The sequence below is a fragment of the Pipra filicauda genome, unplaced genomic scaffold (assembly GCF_003945595.2).
Source record: "Pipra filicauda isolate LSUMZ 115617 unplaced genomic scaffold, ASM394559v2 scaffold300_size901280_pilon, whole genome shotgun sequence".
Taxonomy (NCBI): Eukaryota; Metazoa; Chordata; class Aves; order Passeriformes; family Pipridae; genus Pipra; species Pipra filicauda.
Window position 1 is genome coordinate 92,307 of NW_024104422.1, and position 17,634 is coordinate 109,940.

Sequence of the window (17,634 nt, forward strand, 5' to 3'; positions counted from 1 at the left end):
ATGACTGGTAAAGAGTAGTCCTCACTACTCTTCAAAGGTACAGTAGTCCCAGCTGATGAGATGATTGGAATCTACAAGAAAATAACAGCCTGTTCAGAAATGCATCTTCCTGTTTAAAGAATTCAAGTAAACCACTCTCATAAATAGCTTTGAAATCAGATTTATGTGAACAAAATGACATGTCAAATATCAAGTCAGAGCTTATTACAAATACACAAGAGGGATTATAAAAGAAATCCATCAGTAGAATCAAAGATGAATTAACATGATGGCATAGTCCTACATAAATGTACTTCACAATACATTCTTTGAAAGAGAGAGAGAGCAAGAGAGAGTGCAAACTATGCATTTAATTTGTGCTTAAGCAACTGTAACAGCATAGTAAGAGCTTGTATTTTTTCTGGCACAGCCCTCTGTCATAATCCCATTGCATACTTGCAAATGTATTTTTAAATTGCTCAGCTTCTGTCAACAGATTAATTCAGGGCTGTGTTATTTAAAAGGTGAATGCAAAATTCACAGAGCTTGCAACGTCTGCTCTGACTGACACACCTATAATGAAGGATCACTAAATCAACCCTTTCCACAGGAAAATAGAATTAGAAATAACAGATATCAGAAAAGGAAGATAGTCCCTGTACTTAGCTCCAGCGTGCCAAGATGATGCCAAATATACTTCAAGATTCATTTCCACTAAAAAGATACTGACGAAAAAAACTTTTTGAGTGTTTACCTTGCCTGACTTCGCATGGGTAAACATTCCTGCATCCAACGTAAGGAGCTATATTTAGAAATGTATTCTTACCAGGAAACTAAATAGGCTTCAGTGAAAGTAAAACAGTCCTGGGTCTGACTCTGAGACAGATAAATCAGGAGGAACCCCACCCGCATCACCAAGCCCAAAGCCAAACCCAAACCCAGAAACTGTACCCTCTCCCACCCCACCGTGGGGTAAATCCTCCCTCTCAGGCTTCACAGATAGAGGAGGGTTTCTGGAGCCATATGAAGCCATACCAATTACTTAAAAGGGAACAGCAGTATTGAAAAAATGTTATACAAGCAGTGGTAAACCTCAGTGGTCTGGGTTTGAGACAACAGAAAATCCCTTTGACAAGTAGTAAACATACTAAAAATAGTACTTGGTTCTTTTTAAAGTCAGCCTAAAATAAATCTCTTTGCTTTTTGTATCTTGTTTTGCAGTTTCATATGAAGGTGCCCAGCAATCTTTCACCACCAACAAAAATGATGAAGGTCTTATTCCACAGCCTGTTTTGGAGCCTAATGCAAGTACACAAAGTCATAGTACTTTCAAGGGAGGACCACATATCAAGAGCAAAATCCCAGACTGTGAGGAGCGGCTTCATCTCATAGTGAGATTTTAATGCATCAAATGTATTTGGTACAGAAAAATACTAACTTCAATGTCCTGAGCAACCAAGACAGAGAGGATAAGGATTAATTAGACTACAATGTTCTTGTAACTTGTCTAAACTGTACTCTGAACCATTTCTACCTGGTTAAAGACTGCCATCAACCAGGCACACTTTCCTCCTCTCCAGATCTCAGCTATCAATAGGAAGACATCATCCTCTGCTAATAAGAGTATATCTACACCAGGCATGAGGAATGGGACTGATCCCATCTCCTTTATGCTTGAGCTAGATACCAAGATTCCCTTAGCAGCCAGTGGAGGGAAACAAGTACTTCCAGAGAACAGAGCACCTGTCAAACATGTGCTTTAGGACAAATTATACATCAAAAATTGTTTTTTCTACATTGACAATACAGGGAGTTCAGACTTAAATTTACATTTGATAAACTAGATCCTAGGTTGGCTAATTCCCTGCCTTGCTCCAATAGAGAATTCCACTTGTAAAATCACCATAATTTATTTTATCATCAATGTTTCTTAGGTGCTCAGAGTATGTATGAAATCAACACTTGTCCCGTATTAATTGTGGAAGCCCATCCCGGTCACTGCACTGGCTCTTCTGGGTGTGGATGTGAAACACCCCTCCCCTTGCTCATTCAGCTTTGGTGGTGAGGGAAAAACTGTTCCTCTCCTGAGAGAACTGATCACACGCTTGCAGCAGCCCCTGAAATCTCGTTTCTGGTTAGTTATAGCAAAGAACTTGGTTTCTACCCCTCCCTTCTGGTGCCAGTGGCTTAACGAACATTACTTGTGTGCTCTTTAAACTACTCCTTTCTTTGCATTGTGCTCCCCCCTGCTTTCAGTCCCAGATGGAGATTTTGGGCTTTATCCCCCACTAGGCTGAGCAATTTCAAGCCATCTTTGAGACTGGGAGAATTACTACCTAAGTGTAGGTTAATGTATGCTTTTGAAAAACTACATTACATACATCTTAGTATGTACTTTTAATAAAACATTCTATATGTTTCAAAGGTTTGGCATAAGTTGCTCTCATTTTCCTTTTGCCTTGACATTTTTGCTTTTTATATATATATAAATTCTGTAATTTTGGTAAGTTCCCCTTTCATTTTGACTTAGCAAGCATTCCACCAAAACAAGTGATTCTGTGTTCATAATATTCTAATTTAGCTACTGAATATCTTCAGAGTATTTCATTGTTGTATTTCCTGCACACCTATAGCTGTATTTACCTCATATCTAAAATCTGATGTGTTCTTTAGTTTTCAGTTCATTAAGGTTCTCTTTAGGTTTTCTACTGAAACAAAAGCAATGTTTCCATGGTCATGAAAGTAGTAGCTGGGGGGATAAAAAGCCTTTGAATGTCTGGCACAGTAATTTATATTTTAATATTCTCCTTGTGAGCAAAAGAAAAATATACTGTTTATATGAGATTTTAGCTAAGAAAGTAAACAAAGTTTCCTTTTAAATATAGTCTCTCAGGCAACTATGATGCAGATTATGAAAGAAGGATGGGAACTTACTAACATTCTACTTATTGTGCAATGTGCAATCATATATTTTGCTTATACAGCAGAATTATCAAAAAAGCCAAGACTGGGGCTCTGAATACCCTGATCTATTTGAAGATGTCCCTGCTCACTGAAGGGAGGTTGGACTGTCTGACCTTTAAATGTCCCTTCCAACTCAAACCATTCTATGACTATGATATACAGCAGCAGAATTTTGGACATCTGACTGAATTATCATAACCAAATCTACAAGCTCTTGATGGTAAAAATATTTTGTCTTATCTCTGCAGAACTCATGGTCTGGGTGAGTGGAACTCAGTGCTAACCCCAGACCATTTTTATTGCTGTTTTTCAGATGAGGATGTTGAATGGCAGTAGTTTGCCTATAGAAGAAAAGCTGAGGGACAGAAGCACTGGAGGAAATCACTGTCTCCTCCTGTCAGCTTTCTCAATGACTAGCAGGGTGTAACTTTTGCCATGTATTTTTCTTTATAAAGAAATAAGGAAGGACCCATGCTGAGATATCTGAATGTATATCTTTCGGTAGAGCAACATACTAGCCCTAAAATTGTTTCAACTTTCCTCCTCATCTAGCAGTTACTGAAGCACAAACATATAATCATGGGAAATGCTATAATTAACCATAAATCTCTGCTTCAAATCAAAAGGGCTCTGAGCTTTCATTTCAGACTGAAAGACTGGAACAAGAGCACAACTATTAGAGCATCTACCTTGGAATCAATTTCTGTCAGTGTGCTGGCCTTGTTTTTTTGGTCTAACCCACAAATTTGTACCTGCATGGTTAGCCAAAAACTGTACATTATTTACCAACATCAGCATTAAAACTCAAGGATTTGGCAATGCTCCAATGCTCTTGGAACCAAGCATCTGATACTGTACGCTTACTTTAAAAAAAATCAGAACTATGCCTGAGAATACTGCTCCTTGTACAACACCACATATAAGAACATGATATAAAATAGAGTTTTCTTATAGCTTTTTACTTTTTTTTTTTTTTAATCCATTAAATGTTTTGGGTTTGTGTGAAACTGAGTATTCTCAAACAAGGCCTGATGTTGCAAAGCATTTCACAACTCTCTTCCCACTGAGTATCTACTGAGGTTACTTTAAAGCTTTACTTCACCATAGTCTATGAACTATTAAATATTTTGAAGAAAAGATGGTAATAACAGTATTGCTTTCTTGCTTCATATTTTAACACAAGCAGACTGCAGGAGAAATACCGATTGGAGCAGAACTCTGGTTTTCCAATAACTAAATTATAAAGCCCTGAAATTTAGGTTGAAATTGGGCTGATTTTAAAGTGCCTAAAACCCCTCAAGACTTATTTAGCTTACACTGCATTTTGCTGGCATCCCAGATAAGGTCAAAATAACCCCAGCATAGTCCTCCCAAAATCCAGTCTTCACTCCAAATCTATTTCCCTCTTGTCCTGTCTTCAAAGGGACAGCTTTGATTTGTTTGGGGATTATTCTGATTGTTCCCAGGGTTCAAATCCCACCTTGACTGTTCCTTACCTGATCTCATTGATTCCACTAGTGGGAAAAGTAATGATAAAGCTATTATGTGGCACTTAGTGTGTGAACACTCGCAGTCTAAATTAGATTGTGATGCATATAAACACAATATCAGGCTAAGATTTCCAGCCAGCCTTTTGTGACAAATCATGCATGCTTCCAGTGTAGAAACCATGGCCTTGAAGGTGAGCTGTAGCCAGTCTCAAAAAGCTCAATAAGAGACATAATGATGAATCTCAGACAGGTAACTACAACCAACTCCTACTAAGGAAGCTGGGATCTTGCTTAGGAGGTATAATACTTTTGCAAGAGGAAAGTATGGTACAATGTGAATGCTCACTGGAAGAATGTTGGGATGGAGATTGAGAGCATGAAGGGCACTGGGTGGTGCAAAAACACAGAGGAGTGCAGTCCTGGGGAGGGACTGTTGGGATTGGAAAACAGGAGTGCAAGGATAGGGGGTAAAGGAGAAACTGGAGGAAGATGAAGTGATTGGCAAAGTCAGCAAGTGTGAGGAGCCTGCCAGTGGTGTATTCTTCCCTCTAAGTGTGCTAAAATCTAATAGAGATGATAGGGAAAGGGGCAACAGTCTGAATTCCCAGAAGTGCCATGATAAGACATATGCTGTTCCTCCATCAGGCAGGGGACTGACTATAATGAAAGGGAAGAGATGGCTAAAATATTTTTTTTCTAAATTCTATCAAAATATCTCTCTGACACTGTTTGAAATGCAGGAATTTTACTGCCAAAAACCCAAAGCAAAATAAAAAGAAATGCAGATTGAAGCTCGCCTGCTGATAGCACATGCCGTTCTGGAGCATCAGGCTCAGCAAAACCTACTGCAATGAACTCATCCGGTGAGCATGCCAGTAATTCCCAGGGACTGTGACTTCCAGGGGGTCACAGTTAAGGTTCTGCTGTTATATGCCAGGAGTCCTCATTTTCTGTGTTTTCAGAGGTTTGAGTTTTGCTGAGCAAAGCATTTTGGAAAGACATGAGAAACCACTGGGCAATTTTAACTCTGTGTTAACAAAGATTTTTTTTTGGTCACTGAATGAGCTTATAGAGGATTTGCTTTAACTGTGTCAGAGTGTGTGTTGGAGAGGAGTTGCAGAGGGGAAACTACGCATTTCTGAGAGAAACTCTCTCAGGCTGTGAAGCACTCTGCAGAATACTACAGGCTGAACTGTATGGTAAAGATAATATACAAAAGAGTTGAGGGTCAGTGAGTGCAGCTGCAGGTTTCTGTACCTACCCACCCATCCTTCCATTCCTTTTTCTGGAGGAGGAGAAATCCGTGGGTAAAGAGTATCTTAGCACTGCCTGGACCTCAGTTTTATACACAGAAATCTTAGATATTCACTGCGACCTCCAAAGAGCTGAGTGTTTTCTGAACAGAATACTTACAAACATTATATTCCTCAGATCCTCATAAGCTACATACAAGTATGAAGCCTGATTCTTTAGAGAAGCATGAAGAATCATTGGCTAAACACACATGCAACCTGGTTAATGATTTTGTTAAAATGCCTGAAAGTGAGTTGTCTTTTTGATTAGGGTTTTGTCCTCTTTGTCCTCTAATACAAAATGTCCAAGCCAGCAATATATTTTTTAAACACAAAGAGCTGTTTTGGTTATGCTGGCCTGGTTCTACTTCAGGGAGTTCCTTTAGCTGCTGAGCTACACACTAATTCAAACTGGAGGTCCTTCACCTTTCACTATGTCTTTACATTCATTGTTCTGTTGTTCAGATACAGCTCTCAGTTACAGAGTGTAAATTTGGAGTACCTCATCTTTGGCAGGTTATACTGAACTTAAGAGAAGTTTAAGACTCATGGCATTTGAAGTGTTCTGGCTTGTCTTGTGGGGCACTTTTTTCAAAGGAAAACAGGGTCTAACATCTGGGACAGATAAAAAGATGTCCCACAGAGAGGTGATGGCATTGCTAGTGGACAGTTATAAGGGATGACCTGGCTACAGCAGAAATTTCTTCCTAAATCCATCACGTAGTGGTTAGACTGAGGCTCTGAGGCATGAGGCATATGTCTGGTTTTGAGAAAATGCTAAATAATGTGTTCTAGCTACCCATAAAGTATCTAATCCTGCAAAACTCTTCCACTCAATAATCTATGTGGCACTGACTTCCATAGATGTATTTTTATTTGGGGAAATAATATCTCTTAAACTGCCTTTAACTTTATTTCTTGTTTCATTTCATTGCATAACTCCTTCTATCTATAAAAGCACACAACTAATTATCTAAATGGGATATTATTAGTTTGATTTTTCTTAAGATTATTTAATTATGCTTCCAGGCACAAAGAGTCTGCTTCTCAAAACTACAAAATTCAGTCTCACTGCTGTGCCCTGACGAATCTAGAGATCCAAGTTACAAAAATGAACTAATCAGCTATAGAGGCACAGGTAGAGAAAGAGTGCTCATGTGTAAAATGTCACAAGATTTCTCACAACTGACATGTCTAAATAAAAATAAAGCAACAATTACAGCAATATACACACACTGAATGAATCAGAAAATTAACTGGAAATTAAACTTGACTTACTACAGAAAGTGTATACTCTATGTCTGTATATATTTATAGCTACACACATAGAACATATATTCAGCAAAATTGTGTCTTACCAGAAGAAAGTGCTGACAGTCATCTCAATTTGAGATGTCTATTAAAAACTCAGAGAGAGAGAAAGAAAGCACTGTTCTGATGAAGGACTGAGCATAAGAGTTCTAAACTGTTTTTGCCATGCTGTTTCTGAGGTTAAAATCCTGGGATCACAGGTATTTACAGTGTTGGTTTACTATCTTGAAAAATGTTACTCTTCTCTCAGTGAATCAGAGTCTTTTTCACTTAAACTAGCCACATGGACAGACAATTAGGAAAAAAAAACAAAGGGGAAAAATAACAAAGAGTTTGGGAACTTTACCTCCACCTAGTTCTCATCAAATCTTAACACATTGTTTTTGTTTAGGAGAGGTGAGTGTACTGTCATTGCAGTTCCCGCCCATGACCCTGCACCACCTTGGCCTTTATTTCTTTTCCTCAGTAGGAAAAACTCCTAATACTTTTTAGCAGTGGTGCATCTCCACTGGCCATAGAAGTAACAGAGTGTGAAACCGAAGGTGGTGAAGAGTTGTGTTACACAACACCATGTGTGCTCCCAGACTTGCACTGGGGTGGAAACATGCAGCCATATTTTTCCCAGGACTTGTCTCTGAAAGGGACATCATGCTAGGGCACACAAAGAAATAAGGTATCAAACAGTGTTTGGAGCTTGGTTACAGACAAGGTGGCTGGGATGCATCCCATTTGATGTCAGCTCTGGGAAAGGTGGGTGTCTAATTTAAAAACCAGTCATCTGGGCTTTTCTCCACAGTTAAGAGACAGAGAAGTACCTCAGAGGCAGAGCCACCTTCTACACATCTAGATAGGCTGAAGAGCACTTCCAAGGAAATTTTCCAGCTCTGAGACTTCTGATAGTCTGCAGTGAAACCTTTAACAGCTGCTTGATGGAGCTCAGCCCCATCAGCTGTGGACAGGAGCCTTCACAGACCAGCCAGGCTTCTCTGCCCTAAATTCGCCCAGGTGAGAGCCTGGCTCCAGGCCCACCTGGGTTCCTACAGATATAAACTGCTTGATATTAGTTATTTCCCTGAAGCGCATTTGAATATCTGGAAATGAGATTCAGCAGTTTTAAATATCTGTAATATTTCAGGCTGATAACATCTATCACACACACAAGTTATAACACCTATTTATCCTGAAATCTATCTTTTTTTCAGTTACATCACTGAAATCTAAATTATTAGCTTTATGCATGTCAAAAGGCTAAACAGTCATTTTGCAAATACACCTGATCTCCCTACACCCTTTGAAAACACAGAAGTTATTTTCCAGAGTCTGTTAATTTGGTAATCAGTTAAATTTCAAGCTACTTCTTTCAGCAAAGGTCTACGACAGTCAAAATGTTCACATGCAACAGCATGATTTTCCCCATGTTTTGGAGTTTTTCTTTAGGAAGTGCAACAACTTTTCTGTATTAGAGACACTTCTGAAAATTTGAGGTCAGACAGATTTGTTACTATGATCAAAGCTGAATCTGTCAATTTGACAGCTTTACTGAGGAAAATGCAGCTTGCTTCTAGCAAGGGGTTTTATGAGTGAAATTAGAATCTCACAAAATATGCCTTTATGCAGCCCATAAAGGAAAAAGTCCAAACTAAAATACTCCATTGATATTAAACACACATACAGCCTTATGTTGTTTGCTGCGTGCCCTGAAGACCACAGAAAAGATACAAATCAACAGCTGGAAGGCATCATGCCTTCCTGCAAGGCTCGCTCTCCTACATAAACATGGTCAGGAAAAGGACTAAGGTGGTGTGATAAAACCCCTGGGAAATATGGAAGATATTTTTGGAAGGTAAATTCTGCTGTTTGCAGTAGTCGTTTTTGCTCCCTGCCTACCCCCTCCTTGGAAAGCAAAGAACACAGGTGCAGCAGGAGTGTTGACTGAACTGTGGCCTCTACAGAAGCTCTGAGGTCACTGAAGAATGAGGAACAGTATTTTTAATTTTCAGAGGAAAACATCAGTGGAGTTGCCAGGAATAGGCACAAAGGCTTCTCGTGTTGGATACTCAGTTACACTGAGATCTGTCCTTGGAGCCCAGGGATGCAAACGAGCCCATATCTTTGCACAACAAAACCATCCTAAAGCTTGACCACTGAAGCTATTTCAATGTTGATGCTTTGGAGACATTTGTCCCCGTCCTGCACACTTTTCCAGAGCTGGAAGATCAAAAAGTATAGTAAGTTTGCAGCTGATGTTTGTGCAAATTCTCTCAAAGTGATTCAGAGACATCATATTGCCACAACCTTATTGACTACTGGACCTGAAGACCATATTCTTTTTTTTCCATCTGTATAAATCTGCTTGAAAATGAACTGCCTTTTTATTGTATTTTAATTCAGACACTTGCTCTGACAGACCAGTGAAACTTCCTATTTTGCCTTTCGACGTCGTCCTTGTTGCTCATTGGGGATCAAGAGGAATGTTCAGAACAAATGCCTTGTGGAAGGAAATGAATGAAACCACCACTCAGAGAATCAATTGATATTTTCCAAGACACTAGGAAAAAAAAAGAAAGGAAAGAAAATATCCCCTTCTACGCAGGAAAATAAAAAGACAAGCTCATGGTATTCTGAGGTAAAAACGATGAATGGAGAGGAAGTCCATTCACAACAACGAAATCCAAGTCAGAAGAGTTCTCTCTTCCCAATCTCTTTAAATGACAAAATCATGTGCAAGTCTGCAGGAGAGTACACCTGTGTTGCCAGAAACTTATATGTAAGTGCAGAGAATTTCCTGCTTTGCTCTTGGAAACTCTGTCATTTGTTAGCTAAAGAGCACATGGGAGGTTTGTTTCCCTTCCTTCTAGTCTTATGTGGCATTTGGTTGAGGTATGTACAAAATTTTCCAGGCTCTTTACACCAGAAGTCTTTGACCAAGTTCCCAGTGACTCCCTTCATTTAAAGTGATTTCTCTTCCTATATATGTTTCGAGTTTGCTGAGTTTTTTCCCTGCCTTTTCCCAGAGTTTCTGTAGAGTGCCTGGTCATGGCTTGTCTTCTGGCAAAGACTGGTATGGAGTCATCTGCCAGAAGAGGTATTAACCACCTTTAGAGTTGCAGGGACTGTAATTTTTAAACAGGATTGTTTTCAAAAATCACTGAATATTTTCAATGGAGCATCATTTTTCTTTCCATACTGGATGATTGCAATAGAAATATAATGTTCCTATACATGCACAAATAAAATCATTAGCTTTATACCTCCTCCTGAGCTCTCATGAAATGACAAGTTTTATGGGAAACACATGAAAGAATATTTTAGCATTTATTCTTGACATGAATTCAGAAGTTGAACGAAAAGAGCTGAGAGTTAACACCCTTGCTGAGCTTTCAAAAAAACCCCAACAAAACACAGCTCACACCACAAAAACTAAACCAAGAAACCACTGTCTGTTGTCCAAAATGCAGCTCTGGCAGCCATGTGCCCCCACCAGTCATTGTCAGTGGGTTGCATTCCTTACAAAAGATATGTACAGAACCTCTTTTCTTTAGCATTTGTCACAAAAGTTTAACATGGCTACAAGGATGCTAGAAAATCCTTCTGGTCTCTGTCTTTATATCACTATTAAAAATCCAACTGAACCCCAACCTATTTAACCAAAGAGCAAGACAAACAATAATGATAAAAATCTAAACCAACCCAAAACATAAAAAAAACTAACAAACAGAACACTCCCACCATGTCTACAGTTTTTACCCCAAAATGGAAAAGTGGCAAAAGAGATTTAGTTACTACTAGTGATATGAGTAGTACCTCATATCAAACCTGCTCAAACACTATTTCAGCTGCATGCAGCTCTGAAAGAGGGAATGATCTACTGAATGAGATGTTAAATAATACACATTAATTAAACTCTGTAACCAGCTTCACACAGACATGCAGTCTGACAAGAAGGCCCATTTACGCAAGCAAAAATGTAGGGAAAAAATATCAAAAGATCTGCTGCATATTTTTTCCAGTTTATTTTTCCCTTTTTTTTTTTTTCTCTCTGCACTAATAATTTTTAAGAGGCCAAAGATATTCAAAGTGAAATGTCACCATTCTTACAAGCTTAAATAAACTATTTATTAGCAGTAGACTAAGTACTCTGAAGAAATTTATTTGCCCTGGCAATAATATTTATAAATGACCTATGAAATATTATGACACTGTACCAGTAGCATTGCAGTTTGCCTGTGAGGATTTAGTTCCAATCAGCAAGTGCACTTGGAGGGGGGAAATATTTCTGCACAGGGCCAGTGGAGTGCACAGGCAACGCTTGGGAGAGGATGAAAGGGCTGTAAGTACAATCTCTTCTTTGACACTGGCAATAAATAAATAGAGAAGCAATAAATAAATAAATCATTCAGCTCCAGCAGACATGCAGCCATTTTATGGTCCCCATCAACTGAGTCTCTGCTGCTTGTCATGGAGAGGTCTAAATGCAGAGTGGCTCAAACAGGGAGCTGAGATCCTCAGCCACAGAACAGCGAGGGCTGTGAGGCTCCCAGAGGGGGAACACAGGTCCCCATTGAACACAGGGACACACGGGCTGCTCTTTACACTGATTTTTTTTGACCAAATACCGAGGCAGGAACAACAACAGAAACCCGGCAATTAGGTATTCCAAACAGAACTGCTATTTTAAGAACAAGAAACTTCATTAATGGTTTGGAGGTGGAGGGTGGGGAGGGGTTAGAAGTAAAAAGCATAAATACACACAAAGGTGTAAAAATCAGACTACTTAAATGCTAATAAATACTATACTTGAACACACATTCCCCCAAATGACATAGAAGCCAGAATCTATTTGGCTGTATGCTACAAAGATGTTTCAAAAAGCAGCTCATGTTGGTGTTATTTGTCCTCCACCACAGGATAGATAAAAACTTTGGGGGAAAAAAAAAGGAGAAATAAACCAGATGATTAATTCTAAAACTGTATATTACTTCCTCAGGCCCTGATGGCAGTTTTGAGCAGGAAGGGAAATATCAATAAAGGACTTAAGAGTTAGAACTCTTCTGCATTTTCAATTAAAGTTTTACTTCATTTGTCAGGATGTAAATGAATCAACACACACACACCAAAAGATCATTTTTCCCCACAGTATCAGGTATATCACTGGAAAAAAAATCAATAAAATACGCAGATATCAGAAAACATCTTATATTTCCATCTTTATTCCCACTGAAGAAAAAGTTAAGAGGACTGACAGTGCCACAAACAGAAATATCTCCTTGGGGTTTCAGCACAGAAGCCGTCATTTGTAAGATCAACAGATGTTATGTGGAACACAGCATCTACCTAAAACATTGTATCTAAAGAAACCTGGATAAGAAAGAAAGTACCTCCAAAGTAGTTGCTCAATCCTATTCTCTCCCTCTCATACCATGTTTGCTTTATTCCCACTCCATTGTGAAAATGCTGCAGAGGCATAAGACTGATACAGTGACACAAAAAGCCAAATCCCAGACCCTTCGGTGCTCCTAGACCGATGGGTTCTTGGACCGATGCAGTAGACTTCCATGCATGTTTTCAAGTTTCCTAAATGTCCTTAATTTTCTACCTGGATTTTTTTTTTCCCCCTAACTGACCCCTAGTTCTTTGCACACCAAATTTTAACACACCTAAACAAGGAAGCCCTGCTGAGATGTGGCCAGGAGCAGGTCCCAACAATGTGCAAGGCTCAGGGTGTGTCACGATTTTCATCTTGACAAGAACATCGAGCCTTAGCTCATCTAGGGAGTGGCCCTGGACATGAACCTCTGCAAACTTGGCCCAGGTTTCCTGTTTATAACTGAATAAGGTGTCTTTTGCCTAGTTTGAAAAACTACCCACTGCTAATCTTTCAAGTCTGCTTCCAAGACACACTTCTCAGAGTGCACAGCTATCTGTTCTTCTGAGGTTATTTGTCAGGTTCATGGTAGTGTAAGGAGGTAGGTACACAAAGATTTTTCTGCTGCCCAGAAATAATGACCCAGGAAAATGTAGAAAGCATATCTCAAAGTAGGACACCATAGTGGCTATGGCAGCAAAACAGACATTCAGAATCATGGGACTGCCTGCAAAATTTAATTGGGATTCTTCTTATTTGTCTCCTTGCCTTTAAGCACTTGTGCTGCACCCCTGCAAGTGTTCAGGTTTCTTTTCTGTGTAAGGTCCAGATGCTCTCACATAACCACACAACTATGGGACATCCCTCTGAGCTGGGCTTGGAGGAAAGCCCCTGTTTCAGAGATGTGCAATGAACCAGTAAACTATCCTGCACCTTGTACCTGCAGCCTCAGAGCAGAAGACTTTGCAGCAAAGCCACCACCTGCCCACACCCAACACTCATTGACACCAGCTGCCTGTTTTTTGAACACCAGCATCATCCATATTGCAGAGCTGCTGCTGCTGAGCTCTGACTACCTGCAGATGCCTCCTGGCAGGTGAGACCTGAATGCCAAGCTGTGTGCTGGGGTTGAAATGGGGAGCAGATATGACACAGGGAGAAAAGTGCTGCCCAGTCTGGCTCCACACAGCAGCATTCCTGCACCTGCAGTGCAGGACAAGGGCCTTTCTCCTGTGCTTGTTGTGAAACACAGATGTCAGTGGTCCATGATTTAGAGACCAGACTCAGCAGAAGACTCAACAAAATCCTAGAAATGAACAAGACTCGGGCCAGGTTAGGCCTGAACATGAGATGAGGTTTCAAGAATCCAGCTCAACATGTGTGAGACTTGAGAGGTCTCTCCTTAGTCCAGACTGAGGGACAGTCAACAAAGGTGAAAAGGTCTATTTGCTCTGGAAAACAACAGGTTTTTTTTTGCTAAATAAATTTCAAAAGAGCAATCATATTCCCTTCCCAACTTTTTCTTCAAGAGATTAAATTGCAATTATATTTTCCTTTCTTTCATCTTACTCTTCCCTCCCCCCCATTAATCTTACCTTGCTGCCTAATCTTTGTGAGGGGCTGTGTGCATCTTGGGGGTGCACCTATGCCATTACAACAGAGAGATGTAAAAAAATCATAAACGGAGGCTGATACATTAAATACAAGATATATTTTGTTCATTGCTGAATCCAACTTGGTCCACTCTGCCTGCTTATTCTAGCTAAATGCACATGTCAACATATAAAAAGTTATTTCAGACTGCAGCATTTCATTACCCGAGCCAAGCCAAATGAACACAGGAATAGCAACAGTACACATGCCAAGGAAAATGAACTTTTTTTTCCTCCTACTGTGACATTTTTGAAGGCAGCCAATTATACATTAAAAACATCATGAATGAGCAGTGTAATTTTGGAGCCATAACTTAAAGTGAAGTATTCCTTTAAGTATGAAATTAATATAATCATGACATTTTAACAGTTTTTCATGGTCCTGCATTCTTCTACAAGGACTCATTCTAAGTAAACCTATATGCTGTATAAAAAGACCACAATAATCTTTTCCCACTAGTAAAATTGCTACTCTTATGAGTGTTACATATATAGGAGTTTTTACATACATAAACATAGTGTGGTCACTTGTGGGATCTATAGATTACATTGGGGACATATTAAGAGAGTAATGCATGTGCCAAATTTGTTGGCATGTTTTACAGTGTCTAGATTTTTCTATCCTGTGCTATTTTGTACATTTCCTGCCCTGACATAAATGACCTCATTAACAAGAAATTCTAATAAGTGTACAGATTTTTTTTTTTTATTTCAAAATCTGAACTTTGTTGGCTACAGCTTACTTCTATTTTGTGACCTCCTTCTGTATGTATACTGTTGGAGGAGAAGGAAAGAAGAGGAAAAAAATAATAGTATGAAAAAAAAATTGTGCTCACAGAAGGGAGTTTTCTGCTGAATGACATAACCTGTACTCTGAGCTATGGTCAGCCTGCCCAACCAGCTAGCAAAGTTAAGTAAATGCAGAGAAGATATTTTGGGGATTGAAAATTATCTTCCAAATACAAGGAGTTCATTTTTGCCTTCCAAGCCAAAGAAGGAAATCACACAGCAGCATATGGAGTACTCTATTCCCTACATATTAAAGTTGTGTTGGCTTTACAGCAGTTCCTGTTGCCATTCAGTATCTTACCCCCCAAGCAGATATGTTTTACCACAGGATCAGGAGACTATTTTTGCAACCTCCAGTCAGGGTAAAACTCATAGGGATTCCAGGATCTGACCTACTTGCAGTGATCCCTACAGTAACAGCTACCCTGTAGCTGGGGCTGGAAATAAAGGCTGTTCTCAGCATCAGAAACAATGTTTTGTTTTGGATTTTTTCATTCCTCTGGATAGTGAGTTTAGAATGTGCTGCAGAAGGAGAGCTTAGGGTACGTAGCAAAAGCTCCACTCAGAAGTAATAGCAATATTCAGTACTCATATAGCACTGTAAACTCTTTTGAGACTCTAAAAAGTGGAGGATGAAATGCATAAAATATAAAAGATAGCCAGAAAAAAAAAGAAAAAAAAAGTAGATGCAAAAATTATGAATATAAGTCAGAGTTCTATATGTTTACACATCCATGCAACCACATGTTCAGCTAACATACATCAAAAAACTTTTGACTAAGGTACAGCCATGCAAGGCTGCAGAGCCAGGCTCACATAAAACCTGGCCTGAAGTGTGACTCTCAGGTCAGGCTCCAAAATTCTCTAAGAAAATCTGATTTGTTTGCAACTCCTACATCCAGGAAGAGCAACTTCGTGTTTCACCTCCATCCTTCTCCTCTGCCAAACTACCATTTCCCAACCTCATGTTCCTGCCCTGACCTCCTTCCAGCCATCTCCCTGGCCTCACAGCTGCTTTCCCCCCACGCTGCACGAATGCTCTTGCCCTGGGGCAGCTGCCCACTAATTTAATGATGAGGGTGAATGGAGAGGTCAGAGCTGAGGGGGGCACAGAAATGCATATCCTGAGGGCACTACTGTGGTATTGCCTACCTAGCCATTCATTTCTGAAGCTGGATATCCCATTTATTTGGTAATCATAAAGTTACCTTTGTGGTGAGAATACTCTTTGGGTATAGTCCTCCTGCCCTGCAAAAAGTGATTTCTAACTAACTTGCCTAGACTGATTTCAGATATGTGTAGTGATGCTGGGGAAAGACTGCTGCTTTAGTTTCTGGGTACTCATCAAGGACCATCCTCTTTCAATGGTACTACAGAATTTTGAAATACGAGGGGAGGAAACAGCTATTTCTTCTGTTTGAATGCAAATGCTGAGGCAAACTGAACACTGCACAAAGATGTTAATGCTCTCTGCATGGCACCCACTCAATCTGGTTATGAGTTCTAGGTCCGGCCTTTCACAGGCAAGGAGTCTTGCTGCTTGTGGCTTGAGAAACTCTCCAGATACACACAACGACAAGTTGTGCAAAGCTGCTGAGCACCTCGGAAGCCAGTAACAAAACTAACATTAATAGGCAGCTCATGGTAAGGCAGAGGAGGAAATTTAAAGACGGTTGATGTGTTTTGAGTTGTTGTGAAGGAACGTGGGCTTCTGCTGCCTCCTAGGGTATGTCCCGATGGCAGTGCCTGCTGCTGCTTGGGAGATACCTGAACTCCTGTTAAACTTCCTAAGTGCAGTGCAGCTGGCAGTGTACTTTAGGTGCCAGAGAGGCCAGGGTGCTCTAGTTTTGAGCATTTACATGGCCTTTCAGCTGCTTTTTCTGCCTCCCCTGGACACACCTTGGGAGTGTGCCTGCCAGAGAGTCTCGGGAATGGTCAGGCAGGGAAGTTTCCTCAACATCACATAAACTGCATGCTTCCAAATACAGAAGCCTTAGGAAATACTCAGGGTAGTAGTAGACTTGTGATATTATCACAGAGCCAATAGTCTGCAATCTCTGCTCCTGAAGGGGCAAGGAAGCTGTGTGAGCCAGATCCTGAATCCAGATGGAGATCTGGTCAGACATTTAACCTGACCTGGCAGCAACAGCATGGCCCTGTAGCAGCCCACATTTTAAATGACACTGTTTTGGCTATATTCCATACCTGCTAAAGTTGCTTTATGTGCCTGGCTGTATCCTGCATGTCTTGAAAAACAGTCCTTTTTGTGTCAGTTATAGTCTCCTATTTTTGTTAGCATTTTTCAGAAGAGAAAATATGACTGAATTTTCAGTACTTCTAGTTGTCAGGTTTTGAAAACAAGAAGACCCAAGACACACATGCCATTTAACAGTGGGCTGCAGGTCTCAGAAAGGAACACAGACCTGCCAATATGCTCCTTAATGATGCCTCAAACAGGAGCAAGCACAGGAGACCTTATTGCTCTCTACAACTCCCTGAAAGCAAGGTGGAGCCAGGTGAGTGTTGGCCTCTTCTCCCAGGTAACAGGTGACAGAACGAGTTGCAAGCTGAGTCAGGGGAGGTTCAGGTTGGACATCAGGAAAAATTTCTTCACAGAAGGGGTTATCAGGCATTGGAACAGGCTGCTCAGGGAGGTAGTGGAGTCACCATCCCTGGAGGTGTTCAAGAAGCTGGATGTGGCACTCAGTGCTCTGGTCTAGTTGATAAGGTCAAAGGATGGACTAGATGATCTCAGAGATCTTTTCCAACCTAAATGATTCTGGGGTTCTGTG